The sequence below is a fragment of the Neofelis nebulosa genome, chromosome 5 (genome assembly GCF_028018385.1).
Source record: "Neofelis nebulosa isolate mNeoNeb1 chromosome 5, mNeoNeb1.pri, whole genome shotgun sequence".
Taxonomy (NCBI): Eukaryota; Metazoa; Chordata; class Mammalia; order Carnivora; family Felidae; genus Neofelis; species Neofelis nebulosa.
In genome coordinates, this window is record NC_080786.1 from 73,614,468 (window position 1) to 73,631,291 (window position 16,824).

The window sequence follows — 16,824 nt, forward strand, 5'->3', positions numbered from 1 at the left end:
TGAGTCCATCCCTGAAAGATCTGCTCTTGATCAGACTGACATCAGTCTTGTGAGCCTGTATAGTGAAGGTCATGTTCTATAGCCTTGCTTCTCAAGTATGGTTCTCAAACCATCAGCATCACCAGGTAGCCTATTAGAAATGCAGAATCACATCTCAGATGCTGTAGACTTACTGAATCAGATCTATATTTTAACAAGATCCTACATTTGTATGCAAATTAAAATTTGAGAAGCACTACTCTAGAGCAGGGACAAGCAAACTTTTTCTAGAAAGGACAAATAGCAAATATTTTAGTTTTGCAAAATGTACAGTCTTTATTGCAAGTACTAAACTCTGCCATTTTCATAAGAAAGTAGCCATTGATAATATGAAAATAAGTAAACATGGCTATGTTTCAAAAACTTTTATGTATGGACAATGAAATTTGAATTTCGTATAATTTTCATGTCACAAAATATTTTTTAAATGTTTTTGAATCACCTAAAAATGTAAAAAGCATTCCTAGCTTGCAAGGCCTTAGAAAAATAGGTGGCAGCCCAGATTTTCCCACTGGCCATTGTTTTCCTATTCTTGTTCTGGACTATGAAAAATTCAGTAGGATCAAGTTGTTCTTTGAAGTGAGGCATTCCCTGTTGACCCACCCCAAAGTCCCATGTGCCAAGTAAGACTTTATACTTTAATTTAGTAAAGACTTTCCTCTTTAAATTACCAGAGATGCATTATTTTTTTTGTTTTGAGCAAACTTGATGAAATATAATTCACTCCTTTAATAATTAAAATTTTTAATTAAGACTTTATAGAAACATAGGAATTCTTGAACATGGATGTAGAAGTTCACAGAATGAGCTACCTCCCTAATGGAACTGTTTAATAATCTGGAATATCAGTGTTTTAGTCAAACAGGCCATTTCCAATTTATTTTATGTGGTTGCCTGGGTGATCTGACCATGAGAAGCAACGAGGAAGTGATAAACCAATGAACCGTCCTACAACCATGCACTCATATGCAACAAGAATGGTCCAAAGCTTACATAACAAAGTACAGACAGAAGCACACAGAGTGCCTATTAGCTGATTTTTAATCCATGTTTATATGTGCCAAATGGCAGGAATATTCTGGTCTTTTGATTTTCTGTCACCATTTATGTAGCAGGATATCTGTTTGGAAGCAGGTCGCAATCACCAGTCAGCCCTGCCACCATCTAGTTCATCAGTCAGCCACAGAAATGGTCTGGCCACCTTCAATGGTTTTTTTGTTGTTGTTGTTGTTTTGTTTTTTTGTTTTTTTGTTTTCCAATGAGATAAGGCAATTGACCCTGCAATTCTAATAAGTGATATGAAGTGAGTTGGTGAATTCAGAATATCATTCTTACCATTTGAATTTTTAGATCTTTTTCTCTCTGATTGGATTACCTTTTAAAAAGTATTTCCAACATGATTCTTTAAGTAGTAACTTCAGATAACACTAAAGGTCGCACGTGTGATACACTTCAATTTCTAGACATCCACTTCACAATATTCTTTTAGGCTGAAAGAATTTTTACTTTATGCATTAAATCTTGCTACATAAGTTTTTAATTGTGTGTGTTTATCTCCAGTTCTAAATCCTGGATATATATCAGAATCAACTGGGGAATTTTTGAACATGCCAATGCCCACCAGGTTCCCCAAGACCAATAAAATGAGAATCTGGTGGAGAGTCCTGATATATTTATTTATTTATTTATTTATTTATTTATTTATTTATTTGAGAGACAGAGAGAGAGAGAGTGCAAGTGGGGAAGAGGGACAGAGGGCAAGGGGAAAGAGAGAATCTCAAGCAGGCTCCACACTGAGCATAGGGCTCTATCCCTTGACCCTAGGATCATGACCTGAGCCAAAATCAAGCGTCTGATGCTCAACTGACTGAGTCACCCAGGTGCCTCTTGATAACTTTATTTTAAAAGAATTTCTTCCAGATTATTCCAGTGTGTGGTAGTTGAAAAAAAAAACAAAACTGTTTTTGGTGATAACCAAACAAGAGTGATACACTTTAGTATTAAACATTGCTATTTTTGCTGAAAGTTTTATAATACACCCTTTTAAAATTTTAAAGTGAATTAGGTACACTATTAAAAGAAGAAATAATTGGGGCACCTGGGTGGCTCAGTCGGTTAAGCGTCTGACTTCAGCTCAGGTTATGATCTCACAGTTTGTGGGTTCGAGTCCCACATCTGACTCTGCGCTGACAGCTCAGAGTCTGGAGCCTATTTTGGATTCTTTGTCTCCCTCTCTCTCTGCCCCTCCCCTGCTCATTCTCTGTTGCTCCTGGTCCCTCAAAAGTAAATAAACATTAAAAAATTTTTAAAAAGAAAAAAGAATCATTCTGACTCTTTGTGAAAACTACTTCCAACATTTTCTTAGGAGTAGTATACATACAACTAAAACTGTAAGCCTCCTTTATTTTTTTAACCTAAATAAATTGGCTTTAGATATTGATTAAATGGGATCTAATAAGTACATACTCCCTAATGTCCTCGAAATATGACAGTTTTATTACTTCTCAACACTGTTTCAAAAACTATAATTGCATCATACTGTCTCTCTGTGTTCTTTTGTCACTTTCATTCTCTGTTAGATGGCTAATATCAAAATAAATACATACTAAATTACCAAAATGCATTTGTTCTGATGTTATTTTTATTTTTGTTGTTTGTGCTTGGTGCTTTACCATTTCAGTTCTACAGAATATGAGATTCTTCTAAGTAAACATGACACAGATCTGTCTCTACCATCACCCCAGAAGTTTTTGAAGACATTATTACAGAGATTTGGAGGGAAATAGGCCACCCTCTTCTAGCCTCTGCCCCGCCCCATCAATTCTGACTTTTGTGCCTCTGAGAAGCGGCTAAATAACTCAAAGTAGCACCTTGGGATATCTACTATCCAGGCACACTATTCATTTTTTCTCAGTTCTCACTGAGGGATAAATGAGCATTAAGTTTTGTTTTGTTTATTTTGGAGTGTGCAAAGGAAAAAAAGATCATTAGTTGTTCTTAAAACATTTTTATGTGAAACAAACTGAAGGTACTTGGACTATTCAAATTTTAAACGGTTGTGTTAATAATAATTGTTAATTATTGAGCACTTTCATGCTAGACACTGTGTTAGGGTGCTTTACCTACATTATCTCATTTAATCCCCACAATAACACTATTATATAGACTGGAAATGCTCCCATTTTACATTGAGAAGCTGAAAAATTAGGTTAAATAACTTACCCAAACTCACACAGCTACCTCAGTAGGACCAAAGTTTGAAAGTAGATCTTTGGGATTCCAAAACAACCCTGACCATTCCCTGCATAATCCAAAACTACAGTGAAGTCAATGGTTCCCTTTACTATGACCTAAAGGAGAGAGAGAGAGCCTGGGTTCTTCCCATAACTCACACTTTGTCTAGGCACATAATTTGACTCTTGGTTAATAATCAGTCAGCTCAAACAGGTATCGCTTTCTGATCAATCTGTTTGTAACTCATCAATTCAAGAAAAGCAGTCAAGCTGGCCGCAGTTTTGAATAGCTGCCTCAGGAAGATGGTCTTTTCAGTTTGGGATGGAGACACATGGTTGGGAGAAATCACGCTGCCAGTGTTTCAGAAAAATATTCAGCTCTGAAAAAAAAGACAATTAAAAACATTTTTTTAAATAAGTGAACATCACATACCCTAAAAGTATGTATGTGGTTTTTTTACTATGAACATTCCTTAATAGTGATTGTACATACATGTAAATGGATACAATGAATATATGTATGTATGTGTATATGTACACACACAGAGATTACTAGCAGGTGAGCATAAATTAAAGCAAGTGTGAATCCTGTCACTTTTTAGTCTTTTCTTCTACACCTGGTAAATTTAAACCCCTACAGGTCATTTTGTCAAAATACAATTTTAGGTTCTGAAATAAAATAGCAGAACAGAAACAATCTATTATAACTCACTGCCAATGTTGCCAGATAACTACAAAAAAATAGAGTGTCTCAGACAGAAATATCAATAACTTTAATGTGTGCGATTTGTTAACAGGGAAGAAAACAAGCAAACTTGCTCTCCGCTGACTGTCACTAATATTTATTCGTCCAGTGACTGTTAATCAAACCAAGTTTACAGTCCCGTACAGCACCTGTCACAGGTGCTGATCATTAATCAGCTATTACGGCAGTTTATTCTGCTGCTGACAAGTCGCAATTTTCCACTGATTCAGCTAGTTTGTCAGGTGGGAATTATGGCATAGCGCATGTGACAAAACACATCACCCTTTTTTTTTTTTTTTTTGCATTTTCAGGCTTCTCTCTCCTGCTTTCTCCCCCTTTTTAGACAAACAATATCTGGGAACTCAGAAGTAATAAGGCGGAATGCATAATTAATTACCCAGCTTGCTCTAATTAGGGATGAATAAGTTGTGTCCCTCTCATCATCACAAATGTGGTGATGGGTAATACCAGTTTATGCTGTATTAACTGCAAATATGCAATCCTTCTGAGAGCACTTTTGTTGATGAATTTGATGAATGTGACAATAATTAGCAGAGACAGATGAGAGCTAAATTACTACTGACAATGTAATGCTATCCTGCTCGAGGGCCTGGGAACGTGGCAGGATAACATGGCAGGGACCTGGGCCTCGTTTCTAATTAATAGTCTTTTTTTTTTCTTTTCCTTTTTTTTTTTTTTTTTTTTTTTTTTTTTTTTTTTTTTTTGCCAGTGGGGGAAAAAAGGAGTAACGGTAATTGTTTTCGTAAAAGGCTGCAGGGAGTTATCAGGGTAATAAAGTTAATTAGCAGAACAAACATCCTTTCACTGCCTTACCAGTCTGTGGAAAAGAGGGTAATTCAAACTGCAGAAAGATATGACGAGATGGGATGATAAGAAAAGAAATTTTACACAGGAGGCTAACAGAGAATGATTTTCTCCCTTCATTTCTTGAGCTGGATGGCATGGGAAGAAATTATAGCCCCTTCCTTCAGTTCACAAAGTTCCTCATTGTAAAGAACTTTATCATTATGATTTTGAGTTTGGGATATAAAGTTAGCTTAGATCACATTCCACTGTTTACTTCTTTCTTTTCCAGGTAGTGATAGGTGTGGTCAATTCAAGCATAGAAGTAAGTTGGAGCATTTGCCAAAGAGAGCACTTAGCTGTATTTCGTCCTACAGAAGTCTGTTTCATTAACTGAATCTTTTGGGGAAAGTGAGAAATTGTTAAATGATTTCCACAAGTACTATTAGTTTATTCTGTGTACATTAAAAAAATTAAAATGAGATTTTAATAATATACATGCTATTTTATCCTATTTTGTAGTCTCAAAATATCACTTTTGTTAGAATAGGAAAACATTATTTTTCATTTCTGTTGCAGCTTTTCACAAATACAAGTAACTGGTCAAAAAAGGTGAAGGGTTTAATGAATCTCAGTTTTACATTAGAGTTTTATTCAGTTCGATTTCATTCAATTCACACTGCTTGACCTAAGTAGATACAACATAAAGGGAAAACATCCAAACATCTGAAGCTTTTGCAAGTTCATTTTCTCCCTTTAAAGACCATTAGTGGTTGGCCTCTTTTAAACACCAATGCTTGAAACATTCGTTTAATATTAAGTAAAATCAGAAAGTGCCTATGGATTTTCATTCCTTTTAGGCACATTTTTAACAACTTTATTTTGTGCTTTTAAAAATCATTAGATATCTCACAAGTTCTACATACTTACCATGCATATAAATATGTACCCATTTACTGCTTGTCAAAGCTAAATAAAGCAGCCTACTGTAATGACTGTGTTTCATTCTGAAAACATAAGGAGTCAGCAATAACCCTACTTCGCGTTTGACAGCACTGCACCGGGTGACTGTTCAGCACAGAATTCTACAGGAAGAAACCTCTACCAAACACGAGGAAACATCTACCAAAATGGCCTTCACTTCTAAAAGCTGTATTTTTAAAGTGCTATTCTTGTCTCCAAAGACAAGAGCGGTGTAAGGGTGGACTATAACATCGAACTAAGAATCCGAAAACTTGAGTCCTTCACTGGGTCTGCTACTAACAGCTATATGATTGTGAGCATTTCCCTGTCATGCCTCTACTCTTCAATCTCTCTGTGAAGAGAGATTCACAACTCAGTGAAGAAGAGTTTCATCTGTGAAACTGGGTGCCTTCCCTACCTACCTCATAGTATAGTTGTTGACACAAAAGAAATCATTTTTGAACTTTGTAAATGAGATTATCAATGAATATAACGTTAATATGATTACAATTTAGAAAACATCATGAAAAATAATCTTGAGACAATCCATCTCCTCTTCATAACCCTCCCGTGTAATATTAGTCAGAAACCTGAGCTAAAAGATTTGACAAGAAGTTTTAGAATTCAAGTAAGAGGTACTGAAATCTAGCCTTACTTTGTGACTTTGCTGCTAAATTTACAAGAAAAATTATCATTGTAAAAATACCCCCGAATTCATCTGTATTCATAGGTAGCAAAGCTACCTATGTTTCCAAGATTTTCTTAGTCTCTTGTTAGACAATCCGGTTAAAGTCAAAATTAGAAGAAAATTAAACCATTAGTTAATGTAGCAGGATTTCTTAGGCTTGTCAAGTGAACTTCCATTTAAATTTTTTTTTTAAGTTTATTTATTTTTGAAACAGAGAGAGACAGAGCATGAACGGGGGAGGGTCAGAGAGAGAGGGTGACACAGAATCGGAAGCAGGCTCCAGGCTCTGAGCCATCAGCCCAGAGCCCGACGCGGGGCTCGAACTCACGGAATGCGAGATCATGACCTGACCCTGAATGCGAGATCATGACCTGACCCTGAACTCACGGATCGCGAGATCGGACGCTTAACCGAACGAGCCACCCAGGCGCCCCTGAACTTCCATTTAAAAATACCCAAGTTTCTCACAGACAGGCAGACACACACACACACACACACACACACCAAATTTAGATTGTTATATTTTGCCTAGGATCTTTAGGAACATTTTAAAGTTTTTACCATATAATCAAACTATGTAGGAAAACTCTAGAAGTGAAAGAAGCGCTGGATTCTACTTTCAACCATTTATAACAACTGTTATTTAGCTACTGTGTGAGGTAATACATTATAAGATCACTTAAAGATACCGAAAGAGGGAATGAGAAATTATGAAAGAAGTAACACTAAAATCCAAATTGAAATAGTTTTTTCTAGAAATCTATCAGAATTCTTGTTGTGAGAGAGAGAGACTAACAAGGAGCATTGTTTGTTTGTCTCCTTTGAGACCTACACAGAATTTATTGAATATTCTGGTCTTTTCCTCTCCAGCCACTACCTCCTTCATTAGACCAAAAGGTATGTCCTTTTGGAAAAGTAATGGAGTCCAATCAGCTTACTTCATTGATCTCCAAGGACTGTTGAAAATTGTAAAACTTGCTATGGGATTCTCACACACCAGAAGCCACTAGAAAAAGAATTTTGATATTCAGAACCTCATGAAGAGGTTCCCCTCGTCTTTGGATAGAGACCAAAGTGATACCAATATTAGCCTACTGGGTGAGCTAAGAATGCTTAGGGAAAAAAGTTGAAATTGGAGTTTCACCAATAGAGACTGTAGGCACTGAATGCACATACTGTTGGTATTATTATGAATATTCAGGAAATTTAATTCTTTCTTTTCCTTTTTACTCTGAATTCCTTGACCATTGTTTTAGAGAGCATTTTGACAAATTCTGTCCTTGAGGACTCTGGGGAAATTTTTGCTTCTTGCATGAGTGAAGAAGAGTGTAAGGTGGTTAAATAGTTACAAAGGACTAAAAATAAACCATAGTTTATTTTTTCAGATTTTGAATTACAAAATAGTTTAAATGTTGTCTCTAATCGAAGTGCTACATTACTATGTAATGAAATTACAATACTGCTTAATGACATTAGGAAACTGCGTGCAAAAAAATATTTGTACACAAGGTGGTGATGTTAGCAACCAACTACAGTACTTTTATTCCACAATAAATAACAACAGATTGTTTTTCCCTGAGTGGTCTCCAAAGGGTATGTTCAGGTACTCATATAATGATAGTATGTAAGGGCACAGGGCACATAAGAAACCTGTCATCATGTATCATTAAAGTCAAAGGGAAGGAAAAGAAAAAAGACAAATCACGAAAAAGAGAGTAACTTCAAAAGAATAAAATTACATTTACATGTAGTAAGGATTCAAGTATCCAGCTTTTATTTTTTTTTTTTTTTTTTTTTTAAATTTTTTTTTTTCAACGTTTTTTTATTTATTTTTTTTGGGACAGAGAGAGACAGAGCATGAACGGGGGAGGGGCAGAGAGAGAGAGGGAGACACAGAATCGGAAACAGGCTCCAGGGTCCGAGCCATCAGCCCAGAGCCTGACGCGGGGCTCGAACTCACGGACCGCGAGATCGTGACCTGGCTGAAGTCGGACGCTTAACCGACTGCGCCACCCAGGCGCCCCTCAAGTATCCAGCTTTTAATACCTTTTAATAAGTTTCTGTTGACACTTACTTGGATATTTAAGTCCAAAGATTAAATCCTAAATGTAAAACTGTTTCTTTAGCTCTAATAAATTATTCCCACTTCTCAGAAAGATTTCCTCAGAAAGGCTTTACCTCACAACCTCCCCCCGCAACCTTTACAAACAGTTTTCTTTATCCCAATCCTGACTACACCATTGATCCATTGAGGGCAATGTCTTTTCCTCTATTCATGTCTCTTGTGTATAAATTCAAGTTTTGAGGTTTATGTTAGCACAATTCAGAACAATTAAAAAGTAAGGCTTGTCATAATAAATCACAAACTTTATTTCTCATGAAATGTTGGACTTACTAACCTCATCATCAATACTAAAATATAAATTAACCAATATGTGCAAACACTTAAACTAGTTCATATTGTTTGTCTATTGGTAAGTTGATAATAACCTCTAAGACATAGGTAATTAATTTTATTATTTGGCCCCCCACACCCAACTATTTATCATAGTTAAATATACTTATTCTCAAATATGTTTCTAAAAAGGCAAATGATGACATCACAGAACTTGTCAGTTACGAGGCAGAACACTTGTGTGCCATGCATGAAAAAGGTAGGCGGTTGTGTTTTCAATTTCTAGATTTTTCTCCCAAGATGAAAAGAGCAGCAATTGTTGCTTGCAAGCTAGAAAGCAAAATATCTGTTCTTGAATTATCTAAGGATGAGTCAGAAACTTAAGCCCAAAGAAAAGTAATAAATGACAACAGATGTTTGTAAACCTGTGCTCCCCTGTTCGGTGTTTCTACGTGTTGTTTTGCCTTGATGTGCTGTCAGCCGCCTCTCACCTGGGAGTAGTGATATCTTATCAAAGCCCAAACAGTTCCTCTTCACAACAGACAGATAATAGTGCCTTTCAATTTATCATACTGGAAGTCTAAAAGAACCATGGGAACGATTGGTCAGGTGACAGCTTGATGGACAGTTTGACAGCCCTTAAAGCATCATGGGAAATGGTTGTCACCTGATTTTCAGAGCGACCAGGGAGATAACCTTCAGAATGACGAGGAAAACAAAAATCTGAATATTTGTATAAGATCCATTGGCAGCATCAGTGCTCACTTAAGTGATAATAGGTATGCATTTAGATTACTCAAAATGTTATTATCAAACCTGAGAGCTCTAACTCCAGAAGTGCCCTTCATCTCTTTAGATGCCTTTTACATTTTTATTCAAATGTCATTTGAAAAGCATACACATAATATAGGGCTTTTGATTTTAAAGAGACACAATAAAACATTTTATTTAACCACATGCCAAATATATTAGCTGACCATTAATATTCTCCAGATTTTAAATCTACTCTCCTGTTGACAAATCCTTGTACACCTTTTCCTAAATATTGTTTGCACATTGCAGTTCTAATTAGAAAGGCTGTCGTAAAGAATCCTATGTGTCAGATTGAACACTCTGGGCTAACTCAACCTCACGAAGGTCAGCGTAGCCTTGGTGTGAGAAGCAAAATAAGAGAAATCAATTTGAAGATCTTTGGCGCAAAAGTGTTTCAGTCTGTGTTTATTCATTCATACAGCCAACAAATAGGAATTGAGCACTTACTACACACAGGGTCTCCGCTGGATGTATAAAGATGAGAAAGATTAAGCTCCAGCCTCAAAGTTGTCTCTAGCATGTTTTCTCTTGTGTATTGTATGTGCATTTACAATAGTTTAATGGCTTGATCTGAAGAAATTTGGCCTGAAAATTAAGATTTCAAATAAAAAAGTAAGTACTCACTGTTTATACATTTATTGAGCGTCTCCCAAGTTGAAAGAATGATTTTAGAAACAGTAGGGAGGTAAAAAAGATTTGAGATGCAATTCCCATCATTGAGGAGGACTCTAGACATCCCAAACCTCAGTCCCTTAGATATTTCATCTACTTTTTTTTCCAGAACAGACACTTAATAAATTTCTCTTTTAAAATAATATCTAACATACAGAAAAGTTATAAGAATTGTGCAAAGAACTCCTTTATACTCATTGTCCAGAATTCACCAATTGTTAACATTTTGCCACATTGGTTTTTATCACTGCTATTCTCTCTCTCCTTCACACATCCACCCTTCCTCCTTCCTCCCTCTCTTATTTAGCTATCTATTTAATATTACCTTTTTTAATAGAGGGGAATGAGATTAGATTTATGTCTGATTCATCTTTATGCTCCTTCATAAAATCTAGCAACTACCTTGTATATGCTTAATAAATATATATATGAATGAATGAAAAATGATAAATAATAATCAACCTAAACCTAGTCTTTGATATCTTACATTTGTGTTTATACATCAATATAAAAGATATTGAGTAAAAAGATATTATTCGTCTAAAATATATGTACTATTTTATAAAATATGAATCTTCCCTCAATTATGTCTGATCAACAAGAGATTTAATAAGATAAATAAATAATATAATAAAATTAAAATATTACAGCAAAATGTCAGGTGACTTTCCAAAGGAAGTAAAAGAAGTTTCAGGTGCTTCTGGACCTTTGTCTTTGGGACAAATAGACCAACTACAGATACTAGACAAAAAGCAGGGATTTAAACAAAAACCGTCTTTCTGAAAAAGACTCTGGCATCATTCTTGAAACTGGTACCATTTGGCTGCTTGACACTTTTGGGAAAACACTCTGCTTTCACAAATTCTGATGCTTTGGATTCACATTCCAACATGATTTTCCAAGAGAAGCCAGACACATTGTGAGAACGTTCTCAGTGTTTTCCAGGGAAATGAAAAAAAGCCAGTAAATAATTTAAATGACTATTAACAACAAAATGTTCTCCATGTAATTCTTCACAAGACACATGATTTGAAAAAAAAATTTTTTTTTAATGAAGCCGAAGTTTGCAAATGCAAAGCAAAATGCTTTTTGGGTGCCATATGCAAATTTAAATACTTAGAGACTGATAAAAACAAAGTTTGTTTATTTCCAATTGGGAAGACAAGATGTGGGAGGAAGATTTGTAATAACTGATACATGGACAAGGTCCCAATGCTACAGAATAACTGAATTCAGAATCATTTCTGAATCAGAGCTGGAGTTTAAATGTGTCTCCTTTCCTTGTTGAAATAAACCCATGCAGCATCAGGTTGTAACAGGTCCCAGATGTAGTCCCCAGCTCACCCTCACCCGATATGAGTTAAGTTTCATTGTTAACAACTAATGTAGTCACTTAAGCCAATGAAATAAAGTAAGCTAAATATAAAGCCAGAAGCAAGGTCTTATAACATATTTCATCATAACGCCAAAATCTGTGGGCTGGCAGGTTAGAATAAGCACTAGTGCTGGGTTTTCAGTCAGACTGAAATTTTCACAGAAAGAAATTTTCAGACTAAAAATTTCACAAAAAGAAACAAAAATGATCAGTTAAGTCACAAAGCTATTTTAAAATTATGACGTGCACTTGCCCATCATCAATTTCAACATGCACAATTAGCTTGACTGTTAAGCAACATTTTGAAGAGACAAAAGTCTTAAATTATTGGCTTATGTAAGTTATATGCATCATGGACTTTTGAAAGTCCATGCTTGCTTGCAGTGTATAAAATTGGTGATCTCTTAGCTCAAAACATGTAAATATCACCGTTTGGACTCTTCTGCTAAGGTGTAACAGGGTCTGTGGTATGAGACACTAAGAGAATTGTAAGCCTTATGATACAAATTACACAATTAAAGTCATTTCTTTTAGCTTTTTCTTCTTACAAGGTATGTACATTACACTTCAAATGTGGGAAATTCTGGATCCATTTTCCCTTATTTTTCTGACAGTGTCTTCCTAGATTTGGTAGATATTGGTACGCAAAACACAAAAAGCTTCCCTTTCTATGCCTTATTTTATATAGGCTTTTTTGTCATTCATTTTAAATGATAAAAGACATATAGCTTGTACAATTAGAAAATAGGCTTAGGATTTTAAAATCTTCTGAGCTCATCATGTTTGTTCTGTATCTTTCCAGTAAACTGAAAGCTTGTTAGGGAAGTGAATCAATGACTGTGTTGGTTTTTTTCTTTTTTAAAGGCATTTAGAAAAGCTGTCTGATTTGCTTTTCTTTTTTTAATGTTTATTTATTTTCGAGAGACAGAGAGAGACAGAGTGTGAGTGGGGCAAGGGACAGAGAGAGAGGGAGACACAGAATCTGAAGCAGGCTCCAGGCTCTGAGCTGTCAGCACAGACAAGACAAGCCTGATGCAGGGCTTGAACACACAAACTGTAAGTGTGACCTTGACCTGAGCCAAAGTAAGACGTTCAACCTACTGAGCCACACAAGCACCCCTAGAAAGGCTGTCTAATTTTCTTAATGCCAAAAAGGAACTGAAAAATCGTAACTAACTCTCTTGTTACTTTTACAACTTCTTAGAGCTAAAAAGGTTTGATTTTTGTTTCTTTTTTTTCTTTTCAGTAAAAATATAAAAATTTAGAAGAGGCAAATATGGCAGCATATCTCACTAATACTGTTGTAAACATGCTATTCAGGGGTGCCTGGGCGGCTCAGTAGATTAGGCGTCCAACTTCAGCTCAGATCATGATCTCATGGTTTGTGGATTGAGCTCCACTTTGGGCTCTGTGCTGACAGTGAGGAGCATGCTTGAGATTTTCTCTCAATCTCTCTCTCTGCCCCTCCCCTGCCCACTGTCCCTCTCTCTCAAAAATAAATAAATATTTTTTTAAATGGAAAGAAGCATATGCTATTCAATGATTTAAGCTAAATATTTACATTTATAAGACTATGTCTTGAATGTAGAAAGGGACTTGAGTTTAGCTTTCTGTCTACTTCTCAGTTATGATTTGTCATTATTCAGAGATATATGATAAACTTTCTCAACCTCACATATATACCGAATAATCCTAAGATTATAAAAATTGCACCTTAGATGGTTCAACTTTCACTTCTACCTAACTCATTCTCATAAATTCTTCTTTTGAAGGATGTAAGAAGATTGCAAGTAACTGCATAGTATCTCCTGTAACACAGCCTACTCCCAAAGAGAGCTAATTCCCTTCTCTTTATGTTAGAATATTTATTTATTGACTTGTGTCAAAAGGCAGGTTATTCAATGTCTTAACACTTTTCCTTCAATTACACCAAAGCATAAACCAATATATCAGAAGATACTAATCCTTCTGCTGGGCTGATTTAATAAAAAGGATGCAGCACGGGGACACCTGGGTGGCTCAGTCACTTAAGCGTCTGACTTGGGCTCAGAGCCTGCTTCGGATTCTGTGTCTCCCTCTCTCTCTGCCCTCCCCGGCTCACATTCTGTCTCTGTCTCTGTCTCTCTCAAAATATAAATAAACATTAAAAAAAATTTTTTAAGGATGCGCACAAAAATTATTTTAAATCATAAGACTAAAACATTGACGATGTTCAGAAAACAGTCTTTCTCAAAGGCAGGAAAAAAGATTATTTGCCAACCTTAGTAAAAGCCAATCAAATTTCCCTTTAACTATTTTTCTCTACAAATCGATGAAGCAATAGTAATAGAATATTTGGATTATGTTGTCCAATATGCTTATTTAGATACCTAAAAACTTCAAAAGAGTGGAGCTTGGGTGAATCAGTTGGTTGCATGCCCAACTCTGCATTTCAGCTCAGGTCATGGTCCCAGGATTCTGGGATCTGCCCTATGTCGGGCTCCACACTGAGCATGGAACCTGCTTAAGATTTTCTCTCTGTCTGTCTCTCTCTCTGCCCACTCCCTCACTCACACACACACTTTCTCTCTTTCTCTCTCTTATGTAAAATTAAATTAAAAATTTTTTTAAAACTTCAAAAGATATGCAAAGTATTGTTCACATTTTGTTACTATGAAATCAAGGAGGAAGTTAACCTCAAAATATAACAACACAATGGGGCGCCTGGGTGGCTCAGTCGGTTAGGCGGCCGTCTTCGGCTCAGGTCATGATCTTGCGGTCCGTGAGTTCTAGCCCCGCGTCGGGCTCTGTGCTGACAGCTCAGAGCCTGGAGCCTGCTTCATATTCTGTGCCTCCCTCTCTGACCCTCCCCTGTTCATGCTCTGTCTCTCCCTGTCTCAAAAATAAATAAACGTTAAAAAAAATTTTTTTTTAAATTAAAAAAAATATATATATAACAACACAACAAGTACTTGTTCAGTCACAGGCATTGTGTTCAACTACTTGGACTATCTCATTTAAACCTCACAACTGTTGAGATAGACATTATTATTGTTATTATTATTATTATTCTCATTTTACAGATGAGAACGTTGTCAATGAGAGAGTAAGCAGCCTGGTCAAGTTTATATAGTATGTAAGTGTGGGGGTTGAAATTCCAAATAATTTACACAAAACTCATTATGCTCATTTGAATGTGAGCTTTAAAGGAAGAACAGTCTTTTTATCCAAAAAAAAAAAAAAGAAAAAAAAAAGAAAAATTGTGCTATAACCATTTCTTTACCTTTCATCTCTTAGGTAATAGTAAAATCTAATTCTAAATATTTAAAGTATTTGTTTAAATTTTGTTTCTCAAATTTTGTTGGCCTTATAAACCATTTACGCTTTAAAAATAACTTAAGACCCCAAAGAGTTCTTGTTTATATAAGTTGTATCTATCAATATTATCATATTAGAAACTGAAACAGAGAAACTTAAAACATTTAACAATTAATTAAAAAATAACAATAAGGAACCCACTATATGTGAACATTAATTTTTTTAGAAATAACTGTAGTTACCTCATGAAAAAAATGGCATTACTTTATATTTTTTTCAAATCCTATAATATATGGCTTACGAGAAGATAGCTGAATGCTCATATCTGCTTCTGCACTCAATCTATTGTGATTTTGAAGTACATCAAGAAAATCTAGACTTTCACAAATGTGTAGTTGGAAAAGGGAGTATTTTAATAGCCTTTTCAGATAATGATGCATATTATTCTTTGATACAACTTCAAAATTAGACAAATGTGGTTTTTTAAATGATAATTTCAATAAGGAATTTGAAACAATATTGGTGGACTTTTTGTGCATTGTTATATTAAAATCCATTGGGTTTCTTTGCACTTTGAGTAGATCTTTTACCTACACATGTTTTTGAAAAACTGTTAGTCTTTTGGAAAATATTAGTTCACTTCAAACCTTCCAAATGTTGACACATTTCATTATACAATATTTAAAAATCAAATCATATTGATTAATATCACCACTGATCTTACCATAAAGTTGGCTTGCAACTCAAACAGTCCTAATGCAGTAGTCCTCCCTTATCCACAGGGGATATGTTCCAAGATTCCGGGATTCCCAGCACATGCCTGAAATCAGGGACAATACTGAACCCTATTCCCTCCATGGGTTATTTTCTGTACATACATACCTATGATAAAGTTTAATTCATAAGTTAAGCATACTAAGAGATTAGCAACAATAACTATTAATAAATAACTAATAATAATAATTAATAATTAATAACTAATAATAAAATAGAATAAGTTTAACAATATACTCTAACAAAACTTATGTAAATGTCTTATCTCTCTCAAAATATCTCATGGCACTATACTCACCCTTATTGTGATGATATGAGATGAAAATATGCCTACCTAATGAGATGAAATGCAGTGAATGACATAGGTATTGTGACATAGTGTTAAGCTACCATTGACCTTCTGACATACTGAAAGATGATCATCTGCTTTCAGACCATGAGTGACCATAGGTAACTGAAATTGTGGAAAGCAAACCTTGGATTGGGTGGACTACTATAGTGCTTCTGTTGAAACAACTGTACTATTTCAGTACACAGAAGTACTTTATGCATATTCCCATTTTGTTTTTCTTTCACAGAATATTTAAAAAGACATGTACTCAGGGGAGCCTTCGTGGCTCAGTCTGTTAAGCATCCAACTTCCCCTCAGGTCGTGATCTCACAGTTTGTGAGTTCAAGCATCACCACATGGGGCTCTCTGCTATCAGCTCAGAGCCAGCCTTGGATTCTCTATCTCCTCTCTCTGCCCCTCCCCCGCTCTCTCTTGCGCTTTCTCTTTCTCAAAAATAAATGTTAATTTTTTAAAAAAAGACATGTACTCAAGGGACAAGATTTATTAAAACTAATAACTTTAACTGTTTAATCAAGGAAATTCTCTTTTTTTATTATTATTTTTTTTAATGTTTATTTTTGAGACAGAGTGCAAGCAGGGGAGGGGCAGAGAGGGAGACACAGAATCCCAAGCAGGCTCCAGGCTCTGAGCTGTGCTCTCTGAGCACAGAGCCCTATGAGGCGTTCAGACCCAAG

At 35.5% G+C, this 16,824-nt stretch overlaps 2 long non-coding RNA genes across 4 annotated transcripts in view; one reads left to right on the top strand and one right to left on the bottom strand.

Annotated features, from left to right (window-relative positions):
- Positions 1-7,547, top strand: part of LOC131512219 (uncharacterized) — a 364,923-nt gene extending 357,376 nt beyond the window's left edge. Inside the window, exon 3 of the long non-coding RNA XR_009262032.1 lies at positions 7,343-7,547. This is a non-coding gene — a long non-coding RNA (uncharacterized LOC131512219). The remainder of the gene's footprint in view (positions 1-7,342) is intronic.
- LOC131512216 (uncharacterized) overlaps positions 1-16,033 on the bottom strand; it is a 36,419-nt gene extending 20,386 nt beyond the window's left edge. Inside the window, exons 1-2 of one of the 3 annotated variants that reach the window (XR_009262028.1) lie at positions 15,749-16,033; positions 3,262-3,652 (exon numbers count right to left, since the gene is read on the bottom strand). This is a non-coding gene — a long non-coding RNA (uncharacterized LOC131512216). The remainder of the gene's footprint in view (positions 1-3,261; positions 3,653-15,748) is intronic. The other 2 variants (XR_009262027.1, XR_009262029.1) reach the window with 2 other exon arrangements.
- Between the last annotated feature and the right edge of the window lie 791 nt (positions 16,034-16,824).